A 19,684-nucleotide genomic window follows, 5' to 3' on the forward strand; every position below is an offset into this window, starting at 1 on the left:
AATGGGTATGTCTGTGTGTTTTTTTTTTTTTTTTTTTAAGTTTATTTATTTGGGGAGGGGGGGGTGCAGTGAGAGAGAGAGGGAGAGAGCGAGAGAGCACATGCACAAGCAGAGAAGGGGCACAGCGCGTCTGAAAGCAACTAGGGGCTCTGAGCTGTCAATGAAGAGCCCCAGGCAGGACTCGAACCCATGAACCATGAGATCATGACCTGAGCTGAAGTCAGACACAACCATCTGAGCCACCCAGGCACCCCACCCTGCCCTAAGACCTTTAAGACTTGTTCTGATCCATGTCTTAAAGAGATCACTCTGGCTATTCTGTGGAGGCTAGCCTGGAGATGATTTATTTTAAGGGAGAAAGAATAAATAGGTTACTAAAAGGTCCACATAAGAGATCATTGCAAGGCTGATAAATAAGCTAAGTTTTAACCCAGATCTCTCTTTTTCTAAAAAAATTTTAAAGTTTATTTACTTATTTCAAGAGAGAGAACAAGCAGGGTAGGGGCAGAAAGAGGGGAGAGAGAGAATCCCAAGCAGGCTCTGTACTGCCTACACAGAGCCCGACACAGGGCCTAAACTCACGAACCGTGAGATCATGACCTGAGCCAAAATGAAGAATCAGGAGCCTACCCAACTAAGCCACCCAGGCACCCCAGCCCAGATCTCTTTTAAATTGCTGTATATAGTAGGGTGCCCATTTCTCCACATCCTCGCCAGCATCTAGAGTTCTCTGATTTGCTCATTTTAGCCACTCTGACTGGCATGAAGTGGTATCTCAGTGTGGTTTTGATTTGTATTTCCCTGATGAGGAGGGATGCTGAGCATCGTTTCATGTGTCTGTTGGCCATCTGGATGTCCTCTCTGGAGATGCATAGGAGCACATGTACCCCAATGTTCATAGCAGCACTCTCAACAATAGCCAAAACATGGAAAGAGCCTAAGTGTCCATCAACAGACGAATGGATCAAGAAGATGTGGTTTATCTATACAATGGATACTACATGGCAATGAGAACGAATGAAATCTGGCCATGTGTAGCAACATGGATGGACCTTGAGGGTGTTATGCGGAGCAAAATAGGTCAGGCAGAGAAGGACAGATACCATATGTTTGCACGTATAGGAGGATTAGGAGGAACTTAATGGAGGACCAAGGGGGAGAAGAAGGGGGGAAATAGTGGGGGAGAGGGAGAGAGGCAAACTATGAAAGACTCTTGAATACTGAGAACAAACTGAGGACTGATGGGTGTGGGGGGGGAGGGGGGAGATGGGCATGGAGGAGGGCACTTGTGGGGATGAGCACTGGGTGTTATATGGAAACCAACATGACAATAAACTATTTGTAAAAAAAAAAAAATTGAAAAAAATTAAATAAATTGCTATATATAACACCTATAACGATGTTCACTTTCCAAAATCGTAATATACTCAAGAAAGGTCACAGTGGAGAAGGGCCCAGTGTGTAGTATCAGCAGTGTATGCACTACAGCAATCAACAAAACAAAGTCTCTCGAACCACTGGAACCACCACTGCTGGTCTTTAATAACCGATTCAGCACTGACCCTGACTGCGGGCATGCTAAACAGTAACAGCTCCACTAAACTGAAGCAAGAGTTCCGAGGCCATCAGGCTCCTCCTAGCATGTAATGAAAGTTTATAAAGTAGATTCTATTTCCACCTTTTTCCTCCAAAACTATTTAAAGAAACTGTACAAAGAGCGACTCCAAAGTTCTTTTTTTTTAATAATTTTTTTAATGTTTTTTATTTATTTCTAGGAGAGAGAGAGAGACAGCATGGGCAGGGGAGGGTCAGAGAGAGGGAGTCACAGACTGAAACAGGCTCCAGGCTCTGAGCTGGCAGTGAGCACAGAGCCCGACGCGGGGCTCGAAAGCACGAACCGTGAGATCATGACCTAAGCGAATCGGACGCCTAACCGACTAAGCCACCCAGGCGCCTCTACTCCAAAGTTCTTAAACTTTATGGCCTCTGTTCCCCTCTGATGAGACAAAAGCCATCAGGGACCACGATCCTTACCTTGTTACCTCTGTTACATGTTACAACATGCTAAAATGCATCTCATCCTCCCCCATGGAGGCCCTCCTGTGAGTCCACTGTGAGAATCACTGACACAAAAGTCTACAGCATTCTTCTTTCAGAGATTGCTTTAAAGTGAATGATATTTATTACATTGAATAATACAAGATTTTAAAAGCTTTTAGCATTCCAAAATATTAAACTTTATGAAATCCTCACATAAAAAGCATCCACAAAAGGAAGCAACTGAAGAAAAGTAGCTGCCTAACCTTCTTCCTCCAGGGGAACTCCAACGTCAAAGTTCTCAGTCCCGACTTCACTATAACATGGTCTCTAGAGACCTTTAATCATCAACTTAAAAATACACTCTATGGACTACTCATTGTTTTCAGCATTCACCCGGTCTGAGTGATAAGGACCCTGTAATAAAGATAAAGGAAAGGGAAAAGGATATCCTCAGCTGAAACCAAAAAACTCAACAACAATGACAACAAGTTCAAACCCCACCAAGTTGCTTCTTTGATTACTTTCAGGTGCTTTTGCCATTGTGTCACCATCTTGAATAGAAACTTCCCAGAGTTAATAGGATGTACAGAGAAGTGACAGTGAGTGGTTACAGTCATTTATCCATTTAAAAGCATTTCTTGAGTGTCTACCATGGATAAGTATTACAGAAACAACAGTGGATGAGCTAGATATGGTCACTGCCTTACAGTGCTTAGTCTAATGATAGAAACAGACAACAAATAAGCAAACACACAAACACTCAGAAACCGTAACAGAAAACAGACGTACAACTAATTTTAATACAATGGACAGAAGGGTGTCTCAGGGCAGATAACAGCTAATTAAGTCTTTAATCTCCATAGCCTTTTATGAGGTATGTCACTGCATGAAGACGTCCAGGGGAGTCTAATCGATGCCATTTTCTACGCAAAGCAGTCCTTGGCCATCCTGCCTTCTTTGTGCTTCTATGGTAATTTTAATTGACATTTCTCAAATGTACTCTTTCATGGTAGTTATTTATAGACACATATCCTATACTTGCTATACTATTATTAACCCAAAACTAAAGTAACCCTATATAAGATGTTAGAATCTGTTGATCAAAATGATTTGTATTAGTCCCACTTGCACCTGTGAATAATGCAAAGGCTGCACCTAAGGCCTAAATGTACATTCTCCCATTTGTCCTTTATAAAAATTCTAATGAAGTTGATTTTTCCCACTACATCATACTGCCTCCTCTCCCTTGTTCACATCTGAACCCCCACAGCACAAAGCACAATGGGTATAGCACTATTCAATCAATGACTGTTGAGTTGAATTGCAAAGAAAAAGTGAGAAGTGTAATGTGACACCAGAGGACCAAGTGGCCTACCTGAACCTGAACCAGTTAACTCTGCTGTCACCCCTTTTGTCTACCAGTGACACTCAGTTATCTTTCTATCAGATGTGTTAGCCTCAGGAAATATGAACAGATCTAAAAATTATCATGTTAAAATCCAATTCAATACTGATTCTCTTCAGGAAGGACATGGCCCTTTCATCCTCCCACTACTTCCTGACAGCCTACTGCATGTGCCTGGCTACAGCAAACACAGGGATAAAAGGCATAGTCTTTGCTCTAAAAGAGGTCACAGTCCAGTTGAGACAAACAAGCAATGAAACTATTTCTACACAATGGATGCCGTTATGAATGCAGGTAGCACACGATGTTTGTTATCGCAGCAAAGAGGAGACACAATCTAACTGCTGGTATAGGAGGCTGCAATGAAGGCAAACTCAGAGGACATGATATTGCCTCTACTGGGGCCCTGCCCACCTCTTTTCCAACCTCATCTTCTATCTCTTGTCCCTTTCCTATTTCATAATCTAGAAACCTGTCTGACATAATATGTTTTCTCAAGTCTCCAGGCCACTGCACACGAATTTCCCCCTGCCTGGAATATTCTCCTACCCATGCCATTACAGAAAACTCCCTACTTCATCCTCCATCTGTCCGAGTATTCATTTAAGAAGTGTCCCCTCCACAAAATTTTCCAGGACAACCCTAGGCCTAGAGAGTGGCTGCTTCTCCAGTGGAAAAAGCCCAGCTTTGTTGCCTGACAGTACTGAGTTGAAATGTCAATTGTGCCACTTTTCAAGTTAGGTGAGTTTCAGTACATTTTTTTTCACATCTCTGAACCTAAGTTGCCTCATCTTTAAAAGGGGTGTTAATATCTGCCCTAGAAGATTGTAAGGATTCAAGGTAGTGTTTATATAAATCCCTGACCACAGCAGAGGCTCCAAATTATACCAAATACACCCTGATAATTGATAGCCATCAGTAATTACACCTTATGGTATATTTTCTTAATGTCTGTTTATTTTTGAGAGAGAGAGAGAAAGATAGAGCATGAGTGGGGGAGGAGCAGAGAGAGAAGGAGACAGAATCCAGAGTAGGCTATAAACTCTGAGCTGTCAGCACAGAGCTTGACGTAGGCTCAAATTCATGAACCACGAGATCATGACCTGAGCTGACATCAGACATTTAACCAAATGAGCCACCCAGATGGCTCACACTTTGTGGTATTAAACACACACACACACACACACACACACACACACACTCACACACACACGTACATTACAACCTTAAGAATGTTTTCACAACAGTTCATATGACCCCTGGGAAACTTTTTTTTAATGTTTTATTTATTTCTGAGAGAGAGGGAGAGAGAGAGCATGAGCAGGGAAGGGTCAAAGAGAGGGAGACAGAATCCAAAACAGGCTCCAGGCTCTGAGCTGGCAGTCAGCACAGAGCCCAATGAAGGGCTCAAACCCATGAACCATGAGATCATGACCTAAGCCGAAGTCGGACGCTTAACCAACTGAGCCACCCAGGTGTCCCGATCCCTGGGAAACCTTAAAAGCAGTTTGATGATACATTTTCCCCAGTAGCAATTATGTTCTCATTAAGGCAGTAAAAATAATGAAAGGTAAAATTTACATAAAGGATCTTCTATAAGAGAAGAGCGCTGTCATAAAGAATATAACCAAGGAAATCTTAACTTCAAAAGTTCATTTCATTTAAAAAGCTAAGTTAATGAAAAACAAACAGCACATTCTGAAGGAAATTACTCAAGAGTAATAATTATATTCTCCCAAAACTCCTTAAAATATGACATTATCTCCCTTTAAAACTACAATCCAAGCAGCATACAATGACAAGGTAAACTATTCACAAGTAATATTTTCATCCCACAGCCTAGTACCTCTTAGAGCTCCCCATTTTTATTTATTTTATTTTTTATTTTTTTAGTGTTTGTTTATTATTGAGAGTCAGAGAATGAGCAGGGGAGGGGCAGAGAGGGGGGGAGTCATAGAATCTGAAGCAGGCTCCAGGCTCTGAACTGTCAGTACAGAGCCTGATTCAGGGCTCGAACTCACAAACCATGAGATCATGACCTGAGCCAAAGTCGGTCACTCAACCTACTGAGACACCCAGGCACCCCAGAGCTCCCCATTTTTAAAACAGTCATTTTTGTTTGGCCTCAAAATGCATGACTATTATAAAAGAAATAAATCTTCACCCTTACAATATTCTCCTTTGCTCATTAATGTTTAGAAATACAGTCCAAGTCAGGAAATCTCAAATATAAGCTCTGCTACTTTGCAAGCACATAAACACTAAGAAGAAAAACAAAATGGTGAATAAAGAAAAATGAATGTTAAGTCCAGGACCAGATGGCTTCATAGGTGAATTCTATCAAACATTTACATAAGAGTTAATACCTATTCTTCTCAAAATATTCCAAAAATAAAAAGAAGAGGAAGGAAAGTTTCCAAATTCTTTCTACAAGGCCAGCATTACCCTAATACCAAAACCTGATAAAGACACTACAAATAAAAGAAATATAGCCCAATATTTCTTGATGAATATAGATACAAAATCCTCAACAAAATATTAGCAAACCAAATCCAACAACATATTTAAAAAAATCATTCACTACAATCAAGTGGGATTTATTCCCAGAAGGCAAGGATGGTTCAATATTCACAAATCAACCTGAAACAAGAAAAAGGATAAAAGCCACATGATTATATCAGTGATCATACAGAAAATACAAAAAAAAAAAAAAAGCATTTGACAAAGTACAACATCTATTTATGATAAAAATTCTCAACAAAGTAGGTTTAGAGGGAACACACCTCAACATAATAAAGGCCATATAAGAAAAACCCACAGTTAACATCATGGGAAAAAACAGAGAACTTTTCCCTTAAGGTAAGAAACAAGACAAAGATGTTGACTCTCACCACTTTTATTCAACATGGTACTAGAAGTCCTAGCCACAGCAACCAAGCAACAAAAAGAAATAAAAGGTATCCAAATTGGTAAGGAAAAAGTAAAACTTTCACTATTTGCAGATGACATAATACTACACACACACACACACACACACACATCCCTAAAGACCACCAAAACAACTACAAAACTGATAAATAAAGTCAGTAAGGTCACAGGATACAAAATCAATACACAGAAATCTGTTGTATTTAAATATACTAAGAGTGAAGTTGCAAAAAGTGAAATTAAGAAAACAGTCCCATTTAAAATTGCATAGAAAATAATTTTTTATTTTGCAAATAAAATAAATATTTTTTATTTTAAAAAATATAAAATTTTTATTTTGTTGATTGCAAAAACTGCAATGAACTTAATCAAGGAGGTGACAGATGCCTGGGTGGCTCAGTCAGTTAAGTGTCCAACTCTTGATTTCACTCAGGTCATGATCTCACACTTATGAAATCGTGTGCTTGCTCTTTCTCAAAAACAAAACAAAACAATACACCTCAAACAAAAGGTGAAAGACCTGTACTCTGAAAACTATAAAACACTGATGAAAGAAATTGAAAATGACACAAATGGAAATATATTCCATGCTCGTGAATTGGGAGAACAAATATTGTTAAAATGTCTGTAGTACCTAAAGCAATCTACAGGTTTACTACAATCCCTATCAAAATACCAATAGCATTTTTCATAGAACGAGACTAGAATAATCCCAAAATTCATACAGAACCAAAAACGACTGAATAGCCAAAGCAATTTTGAAAAAGAGTAACAAAACTGGAAGTATCACAATTCCAGATTTCAAGATACACTACAAAGCTGTAAGAATCAAAACAGTATGGTACTGGCACAAAAAAGAAAAAAAAAACAGATGGAACAGAACAGAGAGCTCAGAAATAAACCCATGATTATATGGCCAATTAATCTCCAACAAAGGCAGAAAAAATATCCAATGGGATAAAGACAGTCTCTTCAACAAATGGTATTGGGAAAACCAGACAGCTACATGCTAAAGAATGAAACTGGATGACTTTCTTACACCAGATACAAAAATAAACTCAAATGAACTAAGAACCTAAAAGCAATACCTGAAGCCATAAAAATCCTAGACGAGAGCACAGCAGTAATTTCTCTGACATCAATCATTCCAACATCCTTCAAGATTTGTCTCCCATGGCAAAGGAAACAAAAGCAAAAATAAACTATTGGGACTAAATCAAAATAAAAACCTTCTGCACAGCGAAGGAAATAATCAAGAAAACAAAAGGCAACCTACTGAATGGGAGAGATATTTGCAAATGACATATCCAATAATGGTTTAGGATCCAATATATACAGCTCAACACCCAAAACAAGTAATCCAAATAAAAAATGGGCAGAAGACATGAGCAGCAGACATTTCTCCAAAAACAGACATACAATGGCCAAGACATATGAAAAGATGCTCAACATCACTCATCATCAGGGAAATGCAAATCAATACCACAATGAGATATCACCTTATACCTGTCAGAATGACTAAAATCAAAAACATAAGAAACACATGATGGTGAGCATGTGGGAAAAAAGGAACCCTCTCACACTACTGCAGGAAAGCAAAGTGGTGCATCCACTGTGCAACACAGTATAGAGATTTCTCAAAAAATTAACAATAGAATTAGCATATAATCCATTGCTATTTACCCAAAGAATGTATGCACCACTACGTTTAATGCAGCACTATTCACAATAGCCACATTACGGAAGCAACCCAAATGTCCACGAAGAGATGAATGGATAAAGAAGATGTGGTGCATATATTCACAATAGAATATTACTCAGTCATTAAAAAGAGAAATCTTGCCATCTGTAACAACATGGATAGATCTTGAAAATACAATGCTAAGTGAAATAAGTCAGAGAAAGACAAATACCATTAAATTTCATTCATATGCAGAATTTAAGAAACAAAACAAACGAAGAAAAAAGAGACAATCAAAAAGTAGACTCTTGGGGCACCTGGATGGCTCAGTCAGTTAAGTTTCTGACTTTTGGTTTTGGCTCAGGTCATGATCTCACGATCTGTGGGCTCAAGCCCCATGTCAGGGCTGACAGTGCAAAGCCTGCTTGGGATTCTCTCTCTCTCTCTCTCTCTCTCTCTCCCTCTCTTTGGGTCTTCCCCCATGCTCACTAGCTCTTTCTCTTTCACTCTCTCTCTTTCTCTCAGAATAAATAAACTCTAAGAAAAAGTAGACTCTTAAATATAGAAAAAAAAATTGATGGTAACAGAGAGGAGGTAAGTGGGGCAACAAGTGAAAGAGGTGAAGGGGATATTAAGAGTACACTTATCAAGGGGCACCTGGGTGGCTCAGTTGGTTAAGTGTCCAACTTTGGCTCAGGTCATGATCTCATGGTTTGTGAGCTCAAGCCCTGCATCAGGCTCTGTGCTGACAGCTCAGAGGCTGGAGCCTGCTTCAAATTCTGTGTCTCCTTCTGTCTCTGCCCCTCCCCTGCTCATGCTCTGTCTCTCTCTATCTCTCAATAATAAACATTAAAAAAAAGAAAGTACACTTATCATAATGGCCACTGAGTAATGTGTAGAATTGTTGTATCATTTGAAAAATAAATTGTACACCTGAAACTAATATAACACTGTATATTAATAATACTAGAAATGGAATAAAATTTTAAAGAAAGAGGAGAGGAGCCTGGGTGGCTCAGTCAGTTAAGCATCTAAGTTTGGCTCAGGTCATGATCTCACATTTCATGAGTTTGAGCCCTGCATTGGGCTCTCTGCTGACAGCTCAGAGCCTGGACACTGCTTTGGATCATGTCTGCCCCTCTCCCACTCAAGCTCTGGCTCACTCTCTCTCAAAATTAAACATAAATTTTTTCTTTTAAGAAAGAGGACATGGATGTATATTATTCCTATCTGCCCTTGCAAAAAACAAACAAACAAAAATACTTTAAAAGGAATGACTTAACTACCAAGGGAAAACTCTAAGAAATATCAAGTCCCTGTCTCCCAAACAGAATCTTCTTCCTACAATAGGAAGTAGTTATCAGCATGCAATGCTCCTTTATCTGAAATCTTGTGCTATATATCTCTCTTGCAATAATTGACATTCACCCTAGTAAAGATTTTTGCTTCTAGGCCTTACCTCTCCATTGTAGTAGAAACATCCATCTCTGTAGAGACCATATAGTCTACATTAGTGTTTCATAAAAAGGAGGTTGTGATCCATTCATGGGCTATCTCAAGTTAGCAGGTCATAGTCATCATTTCTTTTAAATAAATTGCATGCTACTCAGCAGTCTGGCTACAGAATTTTAAATTATCAGGAAACTATTAAAACTCCAAATGTCCTGAATCATTATGCCCCAGTGGGTGTATTAATTCTAGGGAATGTATGCTTTCTACTTGAGAGATAACTACCTGTTAAATCACATTCCAAAGTATAATTACAGTTCAGGCAACAAGAGCCACTTCAGAAAGTTAACGTATAGTTAATGAATGCCACAGACAATAAGTGCTAGGGGAGCCCTGGGAAGGATAGCTGATACTAGGCTGGGTCAACTGGAGAAGGTTTCCCTAAGGAGGTGGGATTTAAGCAGAACCCATTAAAGATCTGGATTAGAAAAGAGGAAGGAAGAAAAAAACACACTGCAGGCTGGCCTTGACTGAGGCTCACAGAACAAAGGGACTGAAGAGGCTTCTGTAATAGTTTAGCTCGGAGCTGTGTGGGTAGAGAAAAGCTAGTAACACTGAACATGCAAAGTAAGTGGCATGAACTAAGAAGGAATCCTGGAAGGGTCGTGGTGGCTAATTAGACTTTGTGTAGAGGTGAAGGTGAATTAATCAGATGATTCCAAAATATTCTAATCTTGGATGACCAGGAGGAGGTTAGTGCCATTAACAGCAATGTGAAAAAAATCAAAGGGGCTTTAGAAGGGAATGTTATGTAATGACATTAATATTTATTATAAAAGTTTAACTTACTTTGAATACCCATACCTCTCAGCTGCAAGTAGATAGCCATATGAGAGATACTAACCAGTATAAGCAGCATCCTATTCTTGAGGCACTCACTACTTGGAAGAACCAAGGCTGATACTAAGCCAGTTACAACATTGAAATCCTTCTATACCAGTTGGCAAATAATTATCTTAGTACCTTGAGTGATGCCTGCCCCCATTCTGTGCCCACCGATCCTGCTGTCCCAGTTCCTTCTCCAGACCTCAGGTTTAAAGAACTAACCCACAGCACTGCAAGCACCCTCAGCTCTGATTAGCTTCTCTTCTGATTGGACAGTGTCTATGTCATATTGGTAGTACTAGACAAAAATATAAATAAAAGCAAGTGTTAACAGCACTCAGAAAAGGGAGTAATCACCTCAGCTTGGGCCAGTTAATTCATTTAAACCACTGTTGAGGGCGTACTTTGAATACACTGATAGGTGTGGTCCTAGCACTCAGGCTACTCCCATTCTAATACGGAGACCAACATATAAACAAATCTTGCAACCCAGAGTAGCTGAGTACAAAAGAAGCATTTATAAAGTACAATGGAAGGCACAAAGGGAACAGTAGTCAATACCCAGCCTGGGAAGAGAAATAAAGCAGTCCCATAAAGTTTTACAGAGAAGGTGATAGAAGACCTGAGCCCAGAAAGATGGACAAGGGTGCCGGGCAGAGAAAGGAGGAAGATAAACCATTCTAAGTAGAGAAATACCCAGTACTGTATCAGCCACATCCCAGCATAGTGTATACAAAACAATGACATGACCAATGTGTAATACCTGGCACACGGTGTCAATAATAAATAACAATATATAATAAATATTAGAGATTCTTTTCTAGGAGATTTACTTCTCTGATTATGTTTTTAAAGGCTGATCCTAAAATTCATTTGTTTTGTCTAAGCGTACACTAGTTGAGCAAGGAATGGGGCAATCAACATATCATGGGAAACATGGGGTCAGGCAGTTTGGAATTTAAAAATAAAGTACATGGAATTCACAAATCAACTAGAGTTGCCTGCAGTTGTTAAATGTGTGTAAGCAAAGATGAAGAAAGGGCAGTGAATGAATTTGGAGTGTGAAATAGAAGCAGAAGGGAACAAGCAAGTCCTAAACAAGCCAGATGTCTTGAAGATCAAAGAAGTATTTAAAGAATAAATCTTCACAGGCAGAGAAGGACAAATATCATATGTTTGCACGTATAGGAGGATTAGGAGGAACTTGACGGAGGAACANCTGGAGTATGAAATGAAGGCAGATCATCTAGAGAACAAAGACTATAGATAAATGACTATAAATTCAAACCAAGAAAAGGGTTTGGCAATGTTACAGAATTTAACTGCAAAAAGCCCTTTTGGAAATCTTTAAAGACCATGACCATATTTTTTGGAGAGTAAGTCCCCTAGCATCTTGGCCAACATTCATTTCCATCATATTACACTCAAATTCTTCAGAGATGAACCAAAGCACTGGGTGTATGCAACAGCAATAGGCTTTTCTGTACCTTGCCTAATGTTGGATATTTGCATTTAATGTTTTCAATAACAGAGGACATGACATGCAGAGTCATTCTATCAGCTCAGTTCCACATGTACAGAGCTTGGTACTAGACCTCCTCAGATCTACAGATGAATGAGACCCAAGGTTGCTGCCCTTGAAGAGATCATGGAGAGCTAGTCAGCAAATATAATTCCCATCCCTTTTAAACAGTGGTCATTTTCTAGAAATCACACTATGTAAAAAGGCAAACAAAAAGCCTGTTTGCATCTGTATTACCCACACCAGTCATTGTCATTTCAAGCCAATTGTTTAAGAGAAAGGAAGCATCCTAGGCCAAGGAGAAGGGAGTCATCATCACTGCTTTCTGAAATTGTTGCATGAGCTGCTCCCGCGAAGGAAAAGGCCATCAGTGCTCAGGAAGTGACAAAGGTTTCCGACAGTTTTAAAGGATAGTGTTTGCAGTCTGACCCACGGTTCAAACTGCATAAAAATAAGAATTCACTGACAAATGATAACAAGTACTTCCTCACTTTCCTATGAGCTGAATCAGAGCCATTGTTTGGGTTGTAGTTCCTTGCTTAAATTAGGTTATTAAATCACAATGATGCTGGCCAAACACACTAGTCATATGCCACCAGGAAAACTTATCAAAAATACCAGTGTGTGGCAAGGCTTAAATGCGTACATACACAGAGAAACACGCTTTTGCACTAATAAAATCTGACCAGCACCAAGCTTATCTTTCAAAAACTGCTTCCCCCTGCTCCGGAAAACCACAAATGAATGTCCTATGGTGTCACAGAATGAGAAAGGAATTTGCAGACAGATCTGGGTTTCAGTGCCAGTTCCGCCCACTGTTAAAGCTATTTGAACAAGTTACTTCATGTCTTTGGGCTTGTTTTCTTATACATAAAATGAAAAAAAATATTACCTATCTTAGCTCTTATGTTGATCAAGTTGGGTGATACATGAATGCCAAGTGCCTAGCAAGGAGCTGATGTATTACTAAGACATTTTGTAGAGTAGGTTTTATCAGCATGCGCCTCCCCAGTCTAAAACCAGTGCCAAATACACGCAAAGACATATACAATGGTATGCTATGTGTTTAATAGTACTACTTATGAAAAAGAAGTTGTGACATAAAACTTTAGCAATTTGTTCAAACTATTCACTTAAAACAATATTTTTTTCTTTTCAAACTCTTATTTAAGTCCTAGTCAACATACAGTGCAACATTGGTTTCGCCACTTAAAACAATATGACCTTGCAAGGTAAGATTAAGAAAAAACTTTGCAATTATGGAACTGAAGACAGCAAAAAGGCAATGACTTGGTGACAGTAAGAGCTTCTTACACACCAAGTATCATGTGGCCAGATACGTGATATGTTTCTGCTTTTGACTTTCTACCCAGTGCTGTGACAGTGCAATATACCTTTAGTACACATTCATCTCTATATGAATTAAACAGCTTGGAGGAAAAGTACATATCGCAGAAATAAAACTTGATTAAATATCCATTTCTAAAGAATTTTAAAATAATCTGACATCATTTTCATCACCTCATATGCTGAAGATTATAAATCTACATCTCAAAGCACTACTTATTTCCTTTTAGGTGTCAGAATAATATAATTACAATCATGATTCAAACAGTCAGGTTTCTCATAAAAGTAGTTAAAGGTATTAGCTTAAATTTTCAGTCTAATATCCTTTAAAATAATAACACTTTATTAAACAGAAGGATAACACTATCATTCTAAGCACCATGTTTAAAGATGAGACTACTCTCCAGGCTTTTATAGAAAACAAAATACCTAGGTCTGGTTTACTGAACTTTCTTTTTTTTTTTTTTTTAATTTATTTTATTTTAGATAGAGAGAGAAAGAGAGCACAAGCAGAGGAGAGGGGCAAAGGGAGAGGGAGGGAGAGGGAGACAGAGAGAGAACTCCAAGCTTGGCATACAGCCCCAAAGCAGGGTTTGATCCCATGACCCTGGGATCATGACCAAGCTGAAATCAAGAGTCAGATGCTCAACCAACTGAGCCACCCATGCACCCCTGAACTTGACTTTCTAATCAAGGAAGACTTTCAAAACCCAAGTGCCAAAGGGTAACCTCTGTTTCTTTGAGTTACTGGAAAAGAGAGGAACATGCAAGTGGAGTAGAAGATGAATATACAGCAGTGACCAGTCCATGCAGCATAGATGAGGAACATTTATGTGAACTTCAATGTACTCCAAACCCAATTTTGTACACAGACTGTTGGGAAAGCTTGAAAAGGAGGATTTCCTAATGGAACTAGGGTAAACTGTACTGAGCATCGAATTTATAGGGACAATTTCTAAAGGAGTGACCTCACTCCTGCTCTACCACTTTAGTCTCCTCCTTTATTCCCTTGGATTGCACCTTTTTGGATTCATCAGTGAATCCTTTTAGGGTAGAATGTATAGAGCCACCCAAAAACATCTCACAGTTTATATCTTATAAGGTTTCATAGTTCCCTTCTGCTGTTAACATGGTTCATTTATTTAAAGCCCATTCATGTAAAAGTATTCTTTCTGTAACACAAAGGCCAAGTCAGAAGAAAGTTCTGTGTTGATAAAACCTCCATTATGATTTTTTTTTCTCTCCAAAAGTATCCAACCTGGTGCTGGAGAATTAAGATTCCTCTTTTTCTACTTTATTACTGTTTAATCTAGGTTTCCTTAACAAGTGTGACCTCCAGAGCACCTGGGTGGCTCAGTCGGTTAGGCGTACAACTTCAGCTCAGGTCACTATCACATAGCTTGTGGGTTTGAGCCCCGCAACAGAGCCTGCTTTGGAACCTCTGCCACCCCCTCTCTCTGCCCCTCTGAGCAGAAAAGAGACTCACACTCTGTCTCTCTCTTTCTCAAAAATAAACATTGAAAAAAATTTTAATGTGACTTCCACACTATCTCTAATTTAGGGCATTAATTATACACATTTCTGTCTATTCCAGAAATACAGCTAGCACAGAAGCAACATTGATCAAGGGCTCTGATGTCAACAGAGCCCAGTTTAAATCCTGGCACGACCACTTATTAGCTACGTGATCACAGAAATATTATTTGACCTCTGAGCCCTTTATTTCTCTATAAAAAGAAATGTAGTACCTCCTTGCAAGGTGTAAGATAATATACTATGAGCACTTATGCAGTACCTGTCACAAGGTGAATGCATTTACTCTGGTCAGCAGAGCAGTGCTCTGCCCCTTACCACTTCAACACCAAGTTATGTTCTTAAAGTCAAAGAAAGATTCAGAGATGGAATAGCCATACCATGCGTGTGCAAATGGAAATAGTGACAATACTGACCTCACACTGTTGACGGCTCACCTCTTGCCTCTCCCGGTCTTACTGAACTTTCAGTTCCTCCAACATGGACTGCTCTTTGCTACCTTACGATCTTATACATGATACACCCTCTACCTGGACAGAAATCTCTATCATCTCCCTTCTCCTGCCTAATTCCTGCTCAGCTTCCCCGTCTCTGCTTTGCCACCGCTGCTGCTTATAGATTTCTCTAATACCCAAGACTCAGGACTCCACTGTAGATCTTGCAACAAACTACTTCCTTAAAGCATGTATTTCCTAAGGAAATTGGACTTTAATAAATCTGCCTTTCCCTGACCCACGTGGGTGGTCCCCATAACATGAGCAACAAGAAAGAGAACATTGTGAGCTTGACAGAGACACAACGGCTGATCCTCTCCAGGCACAGCACTGTGTGGCAACTTGGAACTGACACATAAGTAATAGAAAGTAAGGATTTACAAATATACATAGCTAACTGGCTTCTTTTTGCAAATGCAAAACCCAAATCATAAAAAGTACTGCCTTTTACCTTAGCTCTCTAATAAATATGGGCAGTATACAACAGCCACAGAAGTAGACTTTAAGAATATCTTCATTCTTTACCCTTTCCCTGGCCCTCACCATACATAACGTAAAGAGCAAACAGAAATTGCTGCACTTCCTCCCGTTATTCTTTCTCTGTACATATGTGAGGAGAAGGGTCAGTACAGATAACTAGTTACAGCTTCCAGATCATCAAAATAAGAGAATGTGAAGAAGTGGGCTGTTTTTATTTGCCTGGCATCTAGTGTTTCCCAAAAGGATTTTAGACAATTGAGACTCAAGTTTCCATACTATAGCCCTCCCTGTATACACACACACACACACACACACACACACACACACAAACACACACACACACCTTCTTTACCTCAATATGGAGAGAAGCAGGAAAAGGGAATGGGGGAAAGATACAGATTCAACAAGCATTTGTAAAGATGATACTCTCTAAAACTCTAAAAACTACGTAAAACTATGGGCAGCATGCTATGGAGGACTATGGATACTTACAAAACAGAGTTCCTGCTTTAAAAAGGGAGTAAGACAAGGGTGCAAAAGATTTTAAGGCAAGGCTAGAATAAGACACATGTCATGAGAGAAGTACAAAGATTGGACTGATCATACACTTTCCAGGATATTAAGAAATACCTCATGAAGGAGGTAGACAGTATCTGAGATGCGGCTTAAAGAATGGATGGGATTGGTAAAGCAGGGACTGCATTGGGAAAGGTACTTGGGCCAAAGGAACAATGTGGGGTAAAGCACGGAAACAGGAAAAGAATGAGCATGTGTGAAGAACAGATTAACACACTGGAAAGGTGGGTTGGGGTCACAAAGTGGAAGGCCTTGAATGCTATAGCATTCCTTGAATGTTATTTACTCTAAATAAAGCAAACAATAAGGAACGATTGTAGGCTCTGAGCAGAAAAGTGGCTTGATGGGAGGAGAGGTGATTAATGTGACCTATGAGGACTGCAGTAGAGTGAGAACTGAAGGAAGCAAAGAGGACCGTCAACTTCATATAATCTACCTTTCACTGTCTCTCACCCCATCCTCACTCCCTTTCTGACTTGGCTTAAATGTCATGGTCAATGAGTAAATTACTCTCTTCCATATGCCCCTCAGTCCTCATGTTATCTCTCTGACTTTCTTTTACTGATTTGGCAAAAGGATAATCCTGGCTAAAAAGAACTTTCCAACAACTTATCACTCATATCGAAGAAAGTAAATGTAGGTAGAGAAAAACACAGCCTGTCAAATGGTCTTACAAATATGTAGGAGACTTCAAAGCTGTCTGCATCACACTGTATATTCCTAGGCCATTTACTTTTCTTCTCTGCTAGAGAAGTATTTATGTTCTTTTTCCTCTTCACTATCTTTATCCCCTACTATTCTCTCCTACACCCTTCCAGCCATAATGACCTCCAGTAGTTTTCCCACCAGGAACACCTTAGGGAACACTTTACTCTTTTTTATGCCTTGAGTGTTCTTCCCCCAGTGCCTAGAAGAGTGCCTTGCAAAAAGTAGAAACATAACAAAAATTGAGTAAATGAATTTGGAAATACATTGTACGTTCAAGTTTTCTATTTTGCATTTTCATTACCAGATATACTCCCCACATTACCAGATATACTTCAAGGCCATCATTTTCAAAAGATAATAATATTCCCTTTTATGGATATATGATAAATCATTTACAATTTGGGATTAAGAAACCAGCAAATTGACAAGTGGGATACTTTGAATGTTTCTTCTTTTGATTTTTCTAAACTTTCATAGCTTCACCTCTAAAAAATGAGCATGATATTTAACAGGATTGTTGTAAAGAATGAATGATCTCTTTCATGATTCTTGAGACTCAGCCTCATTGTGTTGTTAACACAGAGCCTGCTTAAGACTCTCTCTCTCCATCTCTCTGCCCCTCCCCTGTATGTTCTCTTTCTCTCTCAAAATAAATAAATAACTTTTAAAAAGTATCTGTTTCTAAAAGTGATGGTAATAATTAAAAACAGTTATGTAAAAGAGTTTAAAATAATACCTGGCCCAGAGAAGACAATCAATAAATGTTTATTCATGGGGCGCCTGGGTGGCTTAGTCGGTTAAGCGTCCGACTTTCGCTTAGGTCATGATCTCGCGGTTCGTGGGTTCGGGCCCCGCGTCGGGCTCTGTGCTGACTGCCAGCTCAGAGCCTGGAGCCTGTTTCAGTTTGTGATTCCCTCTCTCTCTGACCCTCCCCTGCTCACGCTGTCTCTCTCTCTCTCTCTCTCTCTCTCCTAGAAATAAATAAAAAACATTAAAAAAAAATTAAAAAAAAATAAATGTTTATTCATTCACTGCTCATAAATAACTATGACTCTTCTTAAATTGTGAATCAGAATAAAAAATATAAAACAAAACAATTCTTATAAACTCCCCAATAACATACACACTGCCAATGCAAAATTGTCCCTTTGATGAACACTTACAAAGCATACATCAGATTTTTTACATAAATCTCTATATCAATTTTGTTTCCTTTATTATGAAAAAGACAGACAAAACAATTTTTTCAATTACTGAATGACAGTGTGAATAAATAAATTCCTTTATTTATCACATGCTCCAGTGTGTGTGTGTGTGTATGTGTGTGTGTATATATATATATATATCAGGTCAGTGAAGTACCATGATAAGGGTAAGTTGAGCAAGAAAATATTAAGTAGACCAGTCTCACTTCAGGGACTTTTTGAAGTAATCTGCATTACAAATATATCAGTCCTTTTCCTTATTTTTCAGATACAAGCTTAAGTATGTGTTACTGAAGTGGCCAACAAGTATGCGAGGTCTTCCAGGATATAATCATCTCTGCCTTCCTGGGACCTAGTCCAGCGCCTGACATATAAAAGGAATTAGATGAACAGTGAGTAGGTGGATGGGTGGGTGACTAAGAAACTGGCTGAGTACAGTAGTCATTAGTGCTATTTGATTTACAGGTACTCCAGAATCAGTATTTTTTTTTTTATCTCCCCACTCTGTCCTTAGATGCAGCAATATAACCTGTTTGGGCCAATGAGTTACAAAATAAAGTGACATGTGCCATTTCTAGACTGGAACACTTATTATCATTCCATATTCTTTTTCCACTGCTCTGGTGATCATGAAAGTATATGTTGAAAGGAAGCTTCCATAAGTCCTTTAGCCTCAAAGTGAATGTAATAAGGGAACCCTCTGCTCACCCCAATGGAAATACAAATTGAGTAATAAATTTTCAGGGAGTTAAGTCACTAAACTTTTGGAGTTCTGCTACAGCAACATAACCTAGCCTATCCCAACTAGTATAACAAGCAAGGTTATGACATTTATTTTAGAACTAGAAGCTCGTTAGAGTTTATTTTCAGAAAAACAAAATGAGGAGACAGATAATTAGCACATCTTGACCATGTAATTCAACATTTCTATATGATTGTTCTCTCACCTATAAAGTTGAATAATAATAGCATCTACATCATAGGACTGCTATAAAAATTAAATAAATGAATGTCTATTAAGTACTCTAAACTTAGGGTATATAAGGGGCGCCTCGGTGGCTCAGTTGGCTGAGTGTCTGACTCTTGATTTCAGCTCAAGTCATGATCTCACAGTTCGTGAGTTAGAGCCCCATGTCAGGCTCTGTGTTGACAGTGTAGAGCCTGCTTGGGATTTTCTCTCCCTCTCTTTCTGCCCCTCCCCTGCTTACACACACACTCTCTCTCTTTCTCTCAAAATAAATAAATAAACTTTAAAAACAAAAACAAAAAACTGAGAGCATATAAAGTTTTCAATCAACAGTAGCAGATTATCAGTATTATCAGTGCATTAGACATTTATATACTGCATGTTTCATTTTATTCTCCCTCCTCTTACTCCTTACTCATTTTAATTTTTAGCCAATTTTTTCATTCAAAAAAATCTTTATTAAG

General features: G+C 38.9%; 1 protein-coding gene and 1 long non-coding RNA gene across 2 annotated transcripts in view; one reads left to right on the top strand and one right to left on the bottom strand.

Moving 5' to 3' along the window:
• LOC144241654 (uncharacterized) overlaps positions 1-18,823 on the top strand; it is a 25,257-nt gene extending 6,434 nt beyond the window's left edge. Inside the window, exons 2-4 of the long non-coding RNA XR_013338145.1 lie at positions 2,904-3,010; positions 18,522-18,645; positions 18,768-18,823. This is a non-coding gene — a long non-coding RNA (uncharacterized LOC144241654). The remainder of the gene's footprint in view (positions 1-2,903; positions 3,011-18,521; positions 18,646-18,767) is intronic.
• The window catches only part of PRCP (prolylcarboxypeptidase), a 72,368-nt gene that overhangs the window by 45,269 nt on the left and 7,415 nt on the right, over positions 1-19,684 (bottom strand). The gene's annotated exons all lie outside the window — the stretch shown is intronic.

Source organism: Crocuta crocuta, unplaced genomic scaffold (genome assembly GCF_008692635.1).
Source record: "Crocuta crocuta isolate KB4526 unplaced genomic scaffold, BGI_CrCroc_1.0 scaffold332, whole genome shotgun sequence".
NCBI classification, from domain to species: Eukaryota; Metazoa; Chordata; class Mammalia; order Carnivora; family Hyaenidae; genus Crocuta; species Crocuta crocuta.